Consider the following 16,884-nt stretch of genomic DNA (forward strand, 5'->3'; position numbering starts at 1 on the left):
CCACTTATGAAATATTTGTACGTGGAATAGGAGTCACGCCTGCGGAAAGAAATGACGGATGTTTTGTGAACGTTTAGAACCATGAGCCATTTGTTGCACCATTCATTTATCTTCCTTAGGTCTTGCTGGAGTGCTACGCTATCAGTGGGATCGATAATGGGGCGATAAATGACGCAGTCGTCCGCGAACAACCGAATGCTGGAAGAAATATTATCTGGTAGGTCATTGATGTATATGAGAAAAAGTAAGGGCCCGAGGACCATCCCTTCAGGAACACCTGAGATGACAGGGGATAAGGAGGAAGAACTGTCGTTAGCATAGACGAACTGCTGTCGATTAGTTAAAAAGTTTGAAAGCCATACAAATACATGTTCATCAAGGTTTAAATGTGAAAGTTTAGATAGCAAACGCTTGTGAGGAACTTTGTCGAAGGCCTTCTCGAAATCTATGAAAATAGCATCGACGGGGACGTTAATGTCTAATTTAGAATTTATGTCACTTCGGAAGAGTGCCAATTGAGTGTCGCAGGAGAGACCTTTTTGGAAGCCGTGTTGATTGGGATGAAAGAACTTCGTTCATTTAAGAAAGCTAGCTATGTGCGTGTAAATGATATGTTCCATTATTTTAGAGCAAACACATGTAAGAGAGATTGGACGAAAGGCGGTATCTGAGGCTTTCTTGGGGACAGGCACAACTTTTCCTGTTTTCCAATCTTGGAGAACGGAACCTGTTGAGAGGGACTGCTTGAAAATATGGCTAAGAATGATGCTAGTGAGGTGTTTGGTGTTTTTAAGAATTTCTGCATTGATGCCGTCGACGCCTGAGGCCGAAGATAGCTTCAGGGAGTCAATGACGTTTGAAATGCCGTGTGGTTGGAATGTGATGTTCGGCATGATGGAGGGCAATTTAGTAGAAAGGGACACAGGGCCGTCCTCTGGCTCGCGGGTGAATACTGAGCAGAATGTGGCGTTAAGGGACTCGGCAACCTTGCAGTCAGGAATAGCAGTTCCTGAGGAGCCAAGCAAAGAAACTGTAGGGTTTGCGTGTTTGGGATTAATGGTCCTCCAGAACTGCTTAGGGTTAGTGCGAATGAGGGCTGGCAGTGTCGACGAAAAGAAGGTACGTTTGGTTTTAGACAGGAGTGAATAGAACTTCTTCGATGTTGCTCGATATTTTTCCCATGTGTGTGGGTCGGTGGAAGATTTCGCCGCTCTGAATTGCCTATTTCCTTTTCTTTTGAGCCGTTTGAAAGTAACGCTGAACCACGGGGACGCGATCCGCTCTGTTATTGTTTTTGTAGGTATGTATTTTGTAATCAAACGTTGCATTTCATACTTAAAGATTGACCAATTTGTTTCAACCGAGCGGGTCTCGAAATCCAACAAGAACGAATCGCAAAAGTGGCTCAGTTCAGCGTTCATATCGAGATAATTTCCTTTATCGTAAAATGTAATTGTTTTCGACATTTCCTGTGGGTGTTTGTGTAGGCAATGAAACGTACCATGAATGACTGCGTGGTCACTGATTCCGTCCAGATGGGTGAGTGGAGAGAAACTATCTGGGTGAGAGGCAAGAACCAGGTCAAGTAGATTGTTCGAGTGGTTTGTAGTTCTTGTGGGTGATGTGACCAACTGCGAAAGCCCGAACGAAAGACACGTGTTTATGAAATCGCTTTCGACGCTTTTGTACGCCGGCGTGATAGCGTGGTTGCACCAGTCAATAGCCGGAAAGTTAAGATCACCAAAAATTACAATACGCGTGTTGGGGTGTAGGGTTGAGACCAACTGCAACGCGTCGTGGAAATTGGGTACGAATGAGGCGTCGGCATCTGGGAGGCAATAGCATACGCCAATTATGACAGGAGGATACGCAGCTGTGCATCGAATAAACAGTATTTCGAGTGGGGAACTAATAACAACACGACAGCACTGCAAACTACCCGCCGCGGTGGCTCAGTGGCTAAGGCGTTGCGCTGCTGAGCACGAGGTCGCGGGTTCGATTCCCGGCCGCGGCGGCTGCTTTTCTGATGGAGGCGAAAAGCAAAAACGCCCGTGTGTACGAGATTTCGGCGCACGTTAAAGATCCCCAGGTGGTCAAAATTAATCCGGAGCCCTCCACTACGGCGCGCCTCATCGCCTGCGTTGCGTTGGCGCGTTAAACCCTACAATCAAAATCACAGCACTGCAAACTACGATGGGCACCCAACAAGACACCACCGCCTCGCCTGTTTACCCGATCACATCGGAAGACGTCGAAATCTGGGAAAGAGAGCTGTACTTCTGCATCACCTATTGATGGGTTTAGCCATGTTTCCGTAAGAATTACACAATTGGAGTCGGTTGAGGTAACGACGTTGCTTAGTTGGTCCCTTTTGGGAAGCAGGCTATGGATGTTAGTAAAAATGAATGATATGATACTGATATTTGGACTGGGCATTGTGTTTGCTAACCGCTATGAATTGAGCTGCACAACTTTTCGCTACTGTGGTCATAGATGTGACGTCACTTATCTTTAATTTATCATGTCGTAGCTTGTAGGAGGTCCCTTGTGCTTTGCCAAATTCAAGCAACTTCTTGCGGGCCACGCGTGTATTAGGCTAAAAATCTTCAGCGATAGCAACTTCCGACTCCTTAAATTTCCAGCTGGCACTAAGAATCTGACCCTTATCCTTGAAATGGGCGAATTTCACAATTATCGGTCTGTTTTTATCCGGGTGAAATGTGCCAAGCCTGTGCGCACGCTCGATGTCCCGTGGTTGGATGTTTATCTTCAGTTCTGCTGAACAGTGACTAATAACCTTTTCTTCAGACTGCGCCCACGTTTCGCCTGACGTGTCGACTACCCCGAAAAACAGCAGGTTTTGGCGACGAGCCCTGTCTTCGGAATCGTCGAGACGGGACGACAAATGAGAAATCTGTTTTGCGTTCTCCTCGGCTAGATGCTCGATTTCCTCTACCTGGGTTTTAATGCTCACAAGGGAAGCGCAGTCTCCCTCGATTTTAGTTAAGCGTACCTTTATGTCCGCGAACATGGTGTCGGTTTCGTAGAGTTTGGCTTTCATGGATCTCATTTCGCTTAACAGTGTTGACTGGCCGTTTCGGAGTTCATTAAGAATTGCGGCTATATCACATGGTTCATCAGCGGAAGGGGCACCTTTTTTTGTCGGACCGGGGTTCTCTTCTACATCTCCGCATAAAATCAATAACTCCAACAAAACAAGACCGCAATCAAAAGCAATAGAACAACAACACTGTGGGCTCGGCAGCACAAGCAAGGCAGGGTAACGCGTGCGTCGCGCGAACAAAGAATAATTGTTGGGTACCTGCGTGAGAAAGACGGGATTCCGGTGAGCCGAAGCCATCGCTCGCGCGCCGCCGAGACCACTGAAGTGGGCGCCGGTCCGAGGATGCTCTTTATAGGCTGCGGGCGTTGTCGATGGCGAGCCGATCTCCCTTGGCCATTTGTGGAGCATGCGCAAGGCAGGGGGCAGCCAGGTTGACGCGTTCTCCACAGGGCAGCGACGTTGCAGCACGTGCCAGAATCGGAGATAGCTGGACTGGTTGTCAGGCGGAACCGAAGTTTCCGATGAAGGCACGTGGCGTCCTAGTATCGCGTTGATGGCGCAGCCGGGGGTATTCTTGGGCAGGGCCGAGGAGCAGGCCAAGAACAGAAGCTGCGTGAGAAAGACGGGATTCCGGAGAGCCCAAGCCATCGCTCGCGCGCCGCCGAGCCCGTCGTTGTTGCCTTTTAACCGAGAAGCTGTGTAGCAAAATTTTCATTTTTCGTGTCTGCAGTTAAAAATACCAAGAAATTCCCTAGCGCACGCTCATGCGTGCGCGCCTCGCGAAGGCCGCCCAGCTTCCTCTGCCACGTTCGTCAAGCCAAGCAAACCAACTTAGGATGGTTGGCCAAGATTGGCAAAAAATAAATCTCCAGTGTTCGCCGTAATCGTGGCAACACTTGCTCGGAACGAGAAAGACACGTCATGGCGTACGCCCCTCAAAGGTCCAATGATTATGACTTCCAAAAAATGAAGGAAGCTCCCACTGGTAGCAGCACTGATGGAGGTCTTCATGGTAGCGAATAAAAAGCAAATCGGCTGCAATCGTGGACTTAACCTTCGTGTGATGGCCGTGAAGGTTGCGTACCGCTAAGCTACCTTCAAGTCTTACGCGCCAGCGTAAGCTTCCTTCAATTTATTTCTTTTTGTTTTTTTGTTTTTGCAAGCTGGAATTTTCTCTTTGTTTTCTAGATTCCTGATACAAAAGCCAACGCCCGGATTATTTGTAGCAATGAGACGCTGGAGATCTGCTCACTTCTCACGTAATCGGCTTCACAGCGGATGGCGTGAAGCCAGCCATGTTCTCCCAGGAGTGGTAACAAATATTCCGGCTTGAAATCTGGCATTCGGCGCGGTTGGAGGTATTTTTTGTAACAAAACGTTTATTCATGCAAAATGTGCTGCTGGCGAGCATCAAACGACAACCGAGCGCGCAGAAACAGCAGGGGGAGCAAGCCCAAGTGAAGCAAACGTCAGAGGCGAGCTTAACGCAGACAAAGCCGACGTCCCGCAGACGCGTTTCGCCGCGCCGCCCTGGGCCGCGCTCAACGCCAACAACGGTTGGGAAAGCATCAGGCATATCTACCCGCTCGCATTTAACTTGTAACTTGCTATCTGAGACTCTTTTTCTCTGTGAATAAATTTTCTGATTGCTTTAGAGGGAGACAACTGCAAAATTTGAAAATGCCGAGTGCGCAAAAAAATCCCCCCACCTCGCCGAAGGGGATCGTGCGGAAATGCGAATGCATTGGGTGCACCGATGAGTGCGGTGCGAGTAATTATTATTAGTGGCGTACTTAATGAAGAATCGCTATCAAGGCGCCAGGCGCGCGCTCCACTGCATTATATAGATTCCGAGCGCAACGAGTGGAGAGAGGGTACGCGGAGAGGAGAGAGAGCCCGCCGAGATCCGCGATGCAAGCGCCCTCACACGCCCGAGCGCGCTCCTCCTCTCCACTCACTCTCCGCTACTCCGCCCGAGCTCCGCGATGCGAGCGCCCTCACACGCCCGAGCGCGCTCCTCCTCTCCCCTTGCCCTCCGCTCTTCCCGCCCGTGCTACGACCTGCTCCGGTTGCTAGGCGCGCCACAGCTGTTGCTAGGGGCGAGCAGGAGCGCGGAGAGATAACACCTGCGGGCGCACGCTGACGGAGCACGACACCCCCCGACTAAGAAATGCATTCGCATTTAAAAGCAGAGGAGGAGAAAGAGGAACTTGCACGCGCTTTGAACGAGGAGGAAGTAGAGAAGAAGAAGAAGAAGGCGAGCTTGCTCGCGGCATCTCGTGTTCTCTCGCGCAAGGTACACCTGCGGGCGCACGCCGACGGAGCACGACAACCCCCGACTAAGAAATGCATTCGCATTTAAAATATCGAGGTTCGTCCGACCTACTTGATATTGTTACGGGACTAAGGTGGGCAGTGCCTCACAGCCCCTTGACTCCAGAACGATTACGACGACGACGACGTTCCTGGCGCGCATCTTGCGCGAGGTCTGTGTCATGGCAGCTATGTACATTCTGTAAATAGATCGCTTCACCCCATCCCATCGTTCTTCTCATCTGTGTCCTGACGCCACGTAACATTTTGGTGCAGTGTGCGGGATCATCCCCATCCTGGCCTCCGCATCGCATCGTCTCGGCCTGGGGCGAAGTCGTCGAGGGACCGTCGGCCATGTCGAGCAGCCACAGCCCACTGCGAACAGCGTTAGACCACGTCTCCCAGCCCGTGTGCAGCCACTGAAGACTAGCCGATACAAGCCGAGAACAGACCAACTCAGACGCCGTGTCCCCAACCCTTTCGTCCGACGTGGTTCCAATTCCGCAGACGGTTCGTTTCTGCCTTGAAGAAATCGCCTCTGTGGGGCCAGGCTTCAGCAGAGACATCATCTTCATCTGTGACGGCAGGCAAATCTTCGCTGTATGTATTCATCGCATCGCGAACCGCATCGCTATCCTTACGTTGCTTCGGCATCGACCGAGATGGTCGCCCTCGACACGAGGGTGATGTTACGGGACTAAGGTAGGAAATGCCTCACAGGCCCTTGACCACAGAACGATTATGACGACGACGACGTTCCTGGCGCGCATCTTGCGCGAGGTCTGTCATGGCCGCTATGAACATTCTGTAAATAGATCTCTTCACGCCATCCCATCGTTCGTCTCATCTGTGCCCTGCCTCCACGTAAAAAATTTTTCCGATCACTGTAACCGTTCCCAGTACCGCTTCACTAACCCTTCCCGGAACCGGCTCGAAACTGTTCCTTCGATTCGTTGCGGTTCCGATTAAATTAAAAATGGAGGAAAGAATACGGGTTTGGTTGGTTCAGGTTCCTGGAAAAAAATTGGGTTCGGTTCGTGTTAGACACCTTGATTATTACAGTCACGTTGGCTTTCTCGTCTGCTCGAAAATGTATACAAGGAGGATATGCGTATGTGCACCCCTTACCATATTATTTTAAAGGGAACCTGCAACACTTTTGATAAAAGCTTTCACTCTTCTCTTCGCGTACGGAAGCACTGCGCAAGCTGTAGGATTCACCACCACGGTCCGACACTGCGTGATTTGCTCGTAGTACCAGGTACGCCTGCCATTTCTGTTTTGTTTTTGTGTCTTTTTTCTTGAAGTGGTTATCCAATGCGTTCATTGCTGCAACTTAAGGAAAACAGGCCAAATGCCTCTACATGCCCTCAGTGACGTAAGTCGGGCCATCAAAGAACGTCAAGACCGGGAAAGAGGAAATTCTTTTGAGCGAGTTTCCAAGATACCTTATGGGCATAGAGCAGTAATTTTTGGCTGAGATACTTTGCAACCCCCTAATCTAAGTGCTAGGTGTGTTGGGTTACCATGTTCTGTAAGCATTTAAGATTTCAACAAAACTTGAAAGAAGCGTTGCAGGGTCCCTTTGAAGGTGATAGTCTTGCTTAGGCAAGTAAATTGCGAACAAAACCGGTGCAGCTTGCAGTAATGGTGCAGGGCTTGAGAAACAGTGGAACTGGGGATCTACCTAGCGACTTCTCTCCTGGGTTCCGCGGCGGTCACAGTGAGCGACCGACCAAGAAAGAGAGAAATAAACGTTTATTGTCCGAAAAGACTAGCTAGGACTTGGTCCTTGCCGGTCCGAGGTGGTAGGTCTCCTCAGTCAAGAAAACCTCTGGCGGTGGCTGCCGCCTTCGCACGGTTCACCAGATTCATCTGGTTCTCCGGATCCTCGTAGGCGAGGAGTGCCTCCCACTTTTAAGCAATTTCAGGTTGATCGGCTGTATGGGTGCTTGCAGTATCTTGTGGTGCGGCAGTCAGGGTTGTTGATGATGCTCGGCTATCCACAGGTGGGTCTGGGCGGCGGATGGACCGGCCGAAACGGCCACGTAAAATCTGGCTAAACTTGGCCTTACCCCTCAGCACATTGCCTAGCCTAACACGAACTCTGCAAAACCTTACAAAATCTAGCAAAGCTTAGCAAAACCTTGCAAAACTTAGCGAAAACAGAAAAAGCTAGGTCGACCCCCTGCTCCTCTGTTTTTCCAGCTTTGCACCACTAGTGGGAGCTCCACCAATTTTCTTCTTCCGTGATAGAGACATGTCTCACATGTTTAATTACTGTACTGGTCACAATAAATGACTCTGACGCTCAGTACACTCAGTATTAGTAACACCTCCCGAACTACGTAAGAACTGTTTCAAATATTCCTATTAATAAATGACCGTTGTCTTCAGGATACAATCTGTCCCACAAGGTGGTGATTCGGATTGCGTTGTCTCATTTTGAGTTGCATCTTCACAAGTTACGTACCGCGTACAGTGGGACTGCTATGTGCTGCGTGCTCACCAAAACTATGTGCATCGACATGGTGTGTAGGAAAAGGTCCGGCGAAAAAACTGAATCTTTCGGCAAAGCCATCTTTCTGGCGAACGCTAATTACCGCTCAATCTCATGTAGGTATCTGGAGAAGCCATGCAGAAATTGTCGAGTAGGATGACTTTATCATTTCCCCGAGTTACGTTTATTTGTCATAGTTTACAGGGAAATTGTAAACGTCAGGGAATTCCCGGCTACTCTCAGTAAATTCCTTTCTACGGAGGGAATATGGTTACAGAAAGCGGGTGCAATCGCTTAAACTAATGTATGATTACTCCAACTTTCAATTGATTTTCATGGGTATGTACTTCCCAGTAAAATTATAAATGTGTTACTATTCCCGTCGGATGTCGATACATGGTTCTATATGATAGCACGACAGACAGCTCCATGCTTGCCCGCTATAATTAAACTGGTGCGACTAAGTTTTATTTGCAAATTAAATACAAAGCATTATCAATCAGAACTTGAGAAACAACGTGCTGTTTTGAGCACTTCTTGGACTCCACACATAAATAGCTTAGCTTGTCATAGTTCTTCACAGAGCGGAACAGCGCTGACTTTTTTCTGTTTGTTGTGTATATACTCCCCGGCTTAACTGACGTTTGAGAGCGTCTTTACCACCCTACGAAGATCTTGTACATGCTGTAAAACTGCACTCTTGATGAATGCATGAAATAAATGAGATGATTAGATCACTGATAATAAAGAAACCTGGGCAGAATACTTTCAATCAGGAAAAATTCGAAGTTTTTATCGTGGAATACTGCTTTATATATAGGCCCATGCTGCTACGGAAATGCTGCAACATTCTGAGCCCCGTTACACTGTCGCACAGCTGCAAGCTGCACTTGCATGAGTATGAGAGTGCCTAAACATCGATCGATTCCGTCTGGGTGTACGGTCTTACCGCCTCAACGGGTAAACCTAGCGCGGCGACCTTGGTCCCAAACACCGTCAAGCGGATGAGCGGATAATTTAATCATACCCAGTGCCTGGGGGAAGGGCTCATTAATCAAGCAGGATAGATTCGTTAATCTGGTTTCCCTGTGTTACAGTTAGGCAGCACCGCTAACCAGGTTACAGTCTATTCGCGATCTCGGTTGCATCTGCCATGGCACGGCGGTCCTGAAATAATCTGTTTTTGCTTTTTCTGAGAATATTTTGGTAGAAATACCGGCGCTCTGAATATTCAAAAATATTGTTCGCTTGCCGTTGGGCACACGACATTGTGCAGTTTGTGGGTAGCTTTTCCCGGTAGCTTGGTCCGCTGTGGAAGCCCACATTGGTACATCTGTAAAGAATCTTGTACCCTCAGCCAGCAGCATAATTAAAAAAGAGATATTAATTGAGAATGGATTTCATTTCATTTACGTAGTTATTTATTTATTTACAATATTTTTAGGGCCAACAGGCACTACACAAATGCGTGGGGGGGGGGGAGAGGCCGGGAGGATACAGAACTATGAGATCCAACAATGGTAGTACATTAGTGACAGTACATAGTATTATTACACACTAACAAATGAGGTTTTATAGGGCACTCTTGAATTGGGAATGTTCTGAGATGGCAGCAGTGGAGGCGGGAAGATGGTTCCAGTCAACGCTGGTTCTCGAAATGAAAGAATTATTATAAAGGTTACTCCGACAAGAAGGAACACCATCTTTGTTTACATGGTCTATGCGGGATGAAATATATGTAGGCGGAAGCATAAGCTGTTCTGTCAGGTGAATGATACAGAAAAATATTTTTTGGAAAAGGCAAAGACGATGACATCTGCCACGTACCGACAAGTCAGGCAGGCCAAGAACAGATTTCATTGAGGTGACACTGGCATTACGGCTATAGTTTGATAAAATGAAACGAGTCGCACGATTCTGAATGGCTTCAATGGATTGGGTGAGCGTGAGTGTGCCGTGATTTCATTTCATTTATTCAACCTTAAGGCCCGAAGGCATTCAATAAGGGGGGCGGACATCGAAGTTGGAAGTTTCATAGCAATGTAAGAATGTGAAGGTACACACTGATTACAAGAAATAAATAAAGAACACAAAACAAGAACACATAACAAAACATAAAAATACATTACAGACGATAAATCCGCCGAGTGCAGTAAAAACAAAATGCAAATATAAGAGGCACATGTGCTGTTAGGAGATATCATTTGTGTTTTGAAATGGGTTAGTTTATCGCGAAATATTTTGCGGTCTCTGCAAGAAGCAATATTATCTGGCAGTGCATTCCAAGGGTTATAGCCGGGGGGAAAAATGAGCGGCTCATCGCCGTCGTACCGCATTTTATGGTCATCAAGGGGTGCGTATGGGACAGGTGAGATGATGTTCTTAATGGGCGTTTTAGGAGAGGTTGTCCCGATCTGCTGAAGTAAAAGAAAGTGTGAAGGAGGCAGACACGAAAAGTTATGCGACATGAAGCGAGCGATGCGAGTAAGAAGTTTGTTTTAGTGTGGTTACGCTGATGTGTCTTGAATATTGTGACGTAATGAAACGAGCTGCGCGGTTTTGAGCGGCTTCCAAATTATCGGCGAGATAAGCTTGTGAGGGATGACAGATGGACGATGCGTACTCGAGTTTTGGTCTTGCGTATGTTAGATATGTGAGTTTCTTTATGTCAGGAGATGCAGATCGCAAGTTACGTCGTAAGTAGCCTAATGTGCGCGAAGCTTCTAAACGAATAGTTTCACTATGTTTCACCCATGATAGTGATGACGTCAGATGAACTCCTAGATATTTGTGACTGCATGTGCGGTCAATGCGAACCGAGGTAGTGCAGTAGGTTTCGTGTGTGGTAATGTGTTTACGCGTGAAGAACAGGACTTTGCATTTAGTGAGGTTTAGAGGCATGTGCCATTTTTCGCACCATGAAGCGATGGTGTCAAGGTCGTGTTGTAGGGTGATTGCATCGTTAGAAGAATGAAGGTGGTTTTAAATAACGGTATCATCTGCAAACAGGCCCAGCTGTGTCTTTATGTTACTGGGAAGGTCATTTACCTGAATAAGAAATAATAAAGGTGACAAGCCGGCGCCTTGGTGAACACCGGAGTTGACGTTGGAAAGGGCTGACTGGAAATTGTTAGCAAGGGTAAACTGCACGGCTCCGGTTAAAAAATGCTCGAGCCGTTTTATAAGGTTTGGGGGATACCAAGAGCGGCTAATTTGGCGAGCAGGTGATTGTGGGATACGCGATCGAAGGACTTGGAGAAGTCTAAGAATATTGCATCAATTTGAATGTGATCGTCCATTCGCTGCAGTAGGTCATTTGTGAATTCAGCCAGTTGAGTTTCGCAGGAAAGATACTTCCGAAAACCGAGTTGTAAAGGATAGAAAAAACTGATTGATTCTAGGTCGGCCATAAGATTTGATGCTATGATATGCTCAAGGATGTTAGATGGAACACTGGTTAAGCTAATCTGGCGTCAATCTGCATGGTTTTCGTGCCTTCCCGCTTTAACAATGGGGACTATATTAGCTTTCTTCTTATCACCTGGCAAGGTGCCTCTGTTTAAAAATGGTTAAATATAATGTACAAAAATTTGCTAGATATTGCTAGTATTTTTTAGTAATTTAGAATTGATGTCACCGCAGCCAGCCGAGGATATTTTAGAGATAGTGTACTAGGTTGCCTATGCCATCGAGGTGTACTTGTATGTCAGACATAGTCTGGGAAGAGAAATTCGGTATAGGTGCAACAGGGGAGGTATTGGGTATGTGAAACACAGACGTGAAGAAGCTATTTAGAGCGACAGCTGTTTCCTCCAGGCTTATCGGTTCATCATCCGAGTTAACAAGATTTATATGGTTAGTTTTGCGGCTTTCCAGAAATTACTCCCCAGAATTTATTTGGGTTTGAACAAAGGATCGTAACCAGGTCAGCCGAAAGAAAATTATTCTTGGCTGCATTAACTGCCCTTTTGTATTCAATTTCACACAGGCGGTGGCAGTTCCATGCGTCTGGGCAATTTTTGCTTTTCGCTGTTCTATAGAGACGTTTTGTGTGTGTGAGCAATGATATTAGACCTTTATTAAACCATGGGTTAGTGAAGTCGGACTTCACAATTATTGTAGGAATATATTTGTTTTTAAGCTCAGTAACGCACTTTTATAAAGTAACAGATTTGAATTACCACAGCGCGTTCTGCAAGATTTTTCAAAGTTCTCGTAAAAGCGGGCAATTTCCTTTTTAATTAACTCACAATTTCCCCTGTTGTAGTCAGTTATTATATTGGTTGTAGGTTCTCGTTTTTTCAGTGGAATTGAGAGGGATATATGAAGAAGGTTGTGGTCGCTAATTCCGGGGAGGACTGTGACACTCGATACGTCATCAGGGGAACGTGTGAGCAACAGATCAAGTGTGTTCTCTCCTCGAGTGGTCGTGGTTATTGTTTGATGGAGGTTAAAACGAAGTAGCAATTCCAGGAATTCTTTGGATTTGCTTAAAGACGATTGATTAGGTACTTAAAGAAGAGGCCAATTGATATGAGGATAGCTGAAATCACGGAAATGAAATATAGATTCGCCAGGAAATTATCTTTTTGTGTATAAGAAAACTCCGCAGGTAATCACAAATTAGTGGATGAGTGTCTGGTGGTCAGTACAAAATAACAAACACTGATTTCACCAAACAGTTATGTACACATACCCATGTTAGCTCTAGGTTAGCATCATAGCCGATGAGTGAAGACAAGAGGTTGCTATTGATTGCCACAAGAACACCTCGTGCTCTCCTATTGTCGCGGTCGTTACGGTATAGCGTGAAGGCCGGGTTACAAGGCAAAATTTGGAGTCTTCGATGTCGTTTGTTAACCAAGTTTCTGTGAGAAGAATTATGTTTGCGCCGATCTCTGTGATAAAACCGTGTAACTGATATCTTTTCGGAACACACTTCTGATGTTTGTGAAACCAATGTTGACATTAAAAAATTAGGACGGGAGATTTTTTGAACGGAACGGGTTATTTAAACTGCGCCATTTGGCATGTGATTGGCTCCTCTCACGGGCGTCAGGAGTAGGTGCAAATGTGGGATTATTCGCACACTCTAGAACCGTATCAGTTGCAGCATCGTAAAAATATGCCTTGTTAACAACACGCAGTTTGTCCACTGACAGTTTGAAGGCACACTTCTGTGGGCGTACGCATTGCATAAACTTAGAGCGCACCTGGCGAGGAGTTCGAGCGAAATCTTCTCTTGTAGCGTAGTCGGTCCATTTAGTTGACGGCCGCAAGCAGGAATGTTGTCTTTGGTTTTGAAATGGGTTAGTTTTATTATGATATGCCTCCTTTTGTCGCTCCCAAATTTGCCTAAACCGTGCGCGTGTTCGATAGCGTTTGTGTCCAGTCGTACCTTCAAATTTTTGGGGCATAGTTTCATCATTTGTCTTTCAGATTCCTGCCATATTTTTTTTCTGCGTCATCGAGGACAAAAAAGTAGATTGTTCCTGCGCATTTGGTTGTTAGTATCATTGTTAGCAGCTTTCAGGACATCGATATCACGCTTGATTTGATTTCCCTGGCTCACAACTGGATCAAGATTGGTTTTTGGGTGCGTGATTTCTAGTGCAGCTATTCGGTTCCTAATGCCTGTGAGCATTTTCCTGTGAGCTCATTTGCTGTATGCTGTGTGCTCATTTAGCTCGTTATGAATACGAATTTGGTTTTGTTCCAGTTTGCTTATGGCTGCAAGAATTTCTTTTGAGGGACCGGCGTTTTGCTCAACATCGCCGGAAATAATCAATCACAGGTGACTAAGCGTGTCGTAGGTATAGGCAACAGCACTTGTACACAGGCGAATAGCACGGCACAAATAAGGGTTGTAGGGGCACGACACCGCGACAAGAAACCGGTTGTCGCAACAGTACTCGGTTGCATGGCGGAGGTCACAATCATCATCATCACCAGCCTATTTACGCCCACTGCAAGGCAAGGGCCTCTCCCATTATTCTCCAATTACCCCGGTCCTGTGCCAACTGTGACCAATTTATCCCCGCAAACTTCTTGATCTCATCTGGCCATCAAACTTTCTGCCGCCCCCTGAACCGGTTGCCTTCTCTAAGGATACCCTCTGTTACCCTTAATGCCCAACGGTTATCTTGCCTTCACACAACCTGCCCTGTCCCCGTCCATTTCTTCTTCATAATTTCTACTAATATGCACTTAACACGCGTTTGTTCACGAACCCACTCCGCTCTCTTCTTGTCCCTTAATGTTAAACCTATCATTTCCCGCTATATTGCCCGCCGAGTCGTTCTCAATTTAAGTCAAACCATCTTTGTGAGCCTTCAAGTTTCTGCCCCGTAGGTGAGTACCAGTAAGATACAGCTGTCATACACTTTCTTCTTCAGGGACAATGGTAGGCTGCTATTCAGTATCTGACAATGTCTGCCGTATGCACTCCACCCCATTCTGATCCTTCTAATTATCTCTCTCTCATGGTTGGGATCCGGGGTCATGACTTCGCCTAAGTAGATATATTCGCTTACCACTTCCACTACCTCCCACCTGCTGTGCTGAGCTGCTGTGCTGTCCCTAGGTTACTCATCATTACTTTGGTTTTCTGCAAAAATATTTTCAGGCCCATGGTTCTACTCTGGTCCCCCAGTGCGGAAAGCATGCTTTGAAACTCGTCCCTCGAGTTACTTAGCAAGGCAACGTCATCAGCAAATCTGAGGTTACTGAGGTTTTCTCCATTAACCCTTACTTCCACCTGTTCCCAATCCAACGTTATGAATACTTCTTTTAAACATGCTGTGAATAACATTGGAGAGATTGTGTCGCCTGGTCTCACGCCCTTCGTTATAGGTATTTTACTGCTCTCCTTATGGAGGAGGATGGTAGCTGTGGAACCATTGTAGATATACTCTAGTATTCTTATATAATGCTCATCTACCCTCTGGTTCCGCAATGCCTGAATGACTGCTAGGGTTTCGACCGAGTGAATTGCTTTCTCATTATCTATGAAGGCTATATATAGGGTTCAGTATACTCAGCGCACTTCTCTATCACCTGATTGATCGTGTGAATATGGTCCATTGTTGAATAACCTTTAAAGAACCCTGCTTGTGCTTTAGGTTGACCGAAATATAAGGTTGCAGAAGTTCTGTTAGTGATTACCTTGGTAAGTACCTTGTAGACAACTGACAGTAAGCTTGTCGACCTATATATTTTCAAGTCCTTCATGTCACCTTGCTTATGGATTCGGATGATGTTCGCGTTCTTCCAAGATTCCGATACACGTACGGTCATTAGTCATTGCGTATGCAGGTTTGCCAGTTTTTCAAGTACAATTTCTCTGCCATCCTTCAAGACGTCTGCTGTTTTCTGATCCTCACCAGGTGATTTGCCCCCTCCATTTCTTCCAAAATCTTTCTTACTTCTTCGATGTCAACCTCCTCTGAACTACTCTCGTTCGGCATTATCCTGGATGTCACAGCTACTGTACAGGTCCCTATAGAACTCCTCAGCCACTGTGACTATTTTATCCCTATTTGTGATGACGTTCCCTACCTTATCTTTAAGTGTATACATGTTTTTTTTACCACTTCAAGACGCCTCATTACTGCTTTCAGGCTACCACCGTTCTTTAAGCGTATTCGATTCTCCATAATATACTTCCGTACGTCAGCAGTCTTACGCCTATTAAAGAAATTCGAAAGTTGCGCTTGTTTTTTTCGGTCAGATGGGGTGGCGGAGATAACTAACCGGAAAGATTAGGCGCGGGGTGAACATTTTCACCTGCGATGTCGTTCCCCGAGTGGCTGTCCGATGGGTGCGCCTTACGTATCCTTTTCTCGAAGTGCAGAGTCGATGATGTCTCGTTGAGTGTAGGGGTTGCCAGTCCAGTAGGGGAATCCAGGCTGGTTCTGGGTTTCTTGAAGGTGTCTTAGGGTCCGCAGGCCATTCGGCTAGGCAGTCACCTGCATCGCGAAGGCCGAGGGTTGCGGGTTCAGTGGGGAGGTGCAGGAAAGAGAACAGACCGGGCGATAAGTAGCACATGAGAATCTGAAAGATTAGGCGCGGAGTGAACATTGTGACGCCTCCGATTTCGTGCCTCGAGTGGCTGTCCGATGGGTGCGCCTTATATATCCTTTTTTCGAAATGCAGAGTCGATGACGTCGCTGAGTGCAGGGGTTGCCAGGCCACGAGTGGAATCCAGGCTGGTTATTGGGTTATTGTGGTTGTCTATGGGTACGCAGGCCATTCGGCGATGCACTCACCTTCCTCGCGAAGGCCCAGAGTTGCGGGCTTAGTGGGTAGGTGCAGAAAAGGGAACGGACTGGGTGATAAGCAGCGCATCAGAATCTGAAAGATTAGGTGCGGGGTGAACATTGTGTCGCATCCGATGTCGTGCCCCGAGTGGCTGTCCGATGGGTACGCTTTATGTAGCTTTTTCTCGAAGTGCGGGTTTGATGACGTCATTGAGTGCAGGGGTTGCCAGTCCATGAGTGGATTCCAGGCTAGTTCTGGGTTTTTTGAGGGTGTCTACACAGGCCATACGGCGATTGAGTTACATTCCTCTCGAAGGCCGAGGGTTGCGGGTTCAGTGGGTCGGTGCAGAAAAGGGAACTGACCAGGCGATAAGCAGCACATCAGAATCTGAAAGATTGGGTGCGGGGTGAACATTGTGTCGCCTCCGATGTCGTTCCCCGAGTGGCTGTCCGATGGGTGCGCCTTACGTGTCCTTTTCTCGAAGTGCAGAGTCGATGATGTCTCGTTGAGTGTAGGGGTTGCCAGTCCAGTAGGGGAATCCAGGCTGGTTCTGGGTTTCTTGAAGGTGTCTTAGGGTGCGTCGGCCATTCGGCTAGGCAGTCACCTGCCTCGCGAAGGCCGAGGGTTGCGGGTTCAGTGGGGAGGTGCAGGAAAGAAAACAGACCGGGCGATAAGTAGCACATGAGAATCTGAAGGATTAGGCGTGGGGTGAACATTGTGTCGCATCCGATGTGGTGCCCCGAGTGGC

The sequence above is a fragment of the Haemaphysalis longicornis genome, unplaced genomic scaffold, assembly GCF_048455015.1.
Source record: "Haemaphysalis longicornis isolate Haplotype H1 unplaced genomic scaffold, Haemaphysalis longicornis Haplotype H1 scaffold_4, whole genome shotgun sequence".
Taxonomy (NCBI): domain Eukaryota; kingdom Metazoa; phylum Arthropoda; class Arachnida; order Ixodida; family Ixodidae; genus Haemaphysalis; species Haemaphysalis longicornis.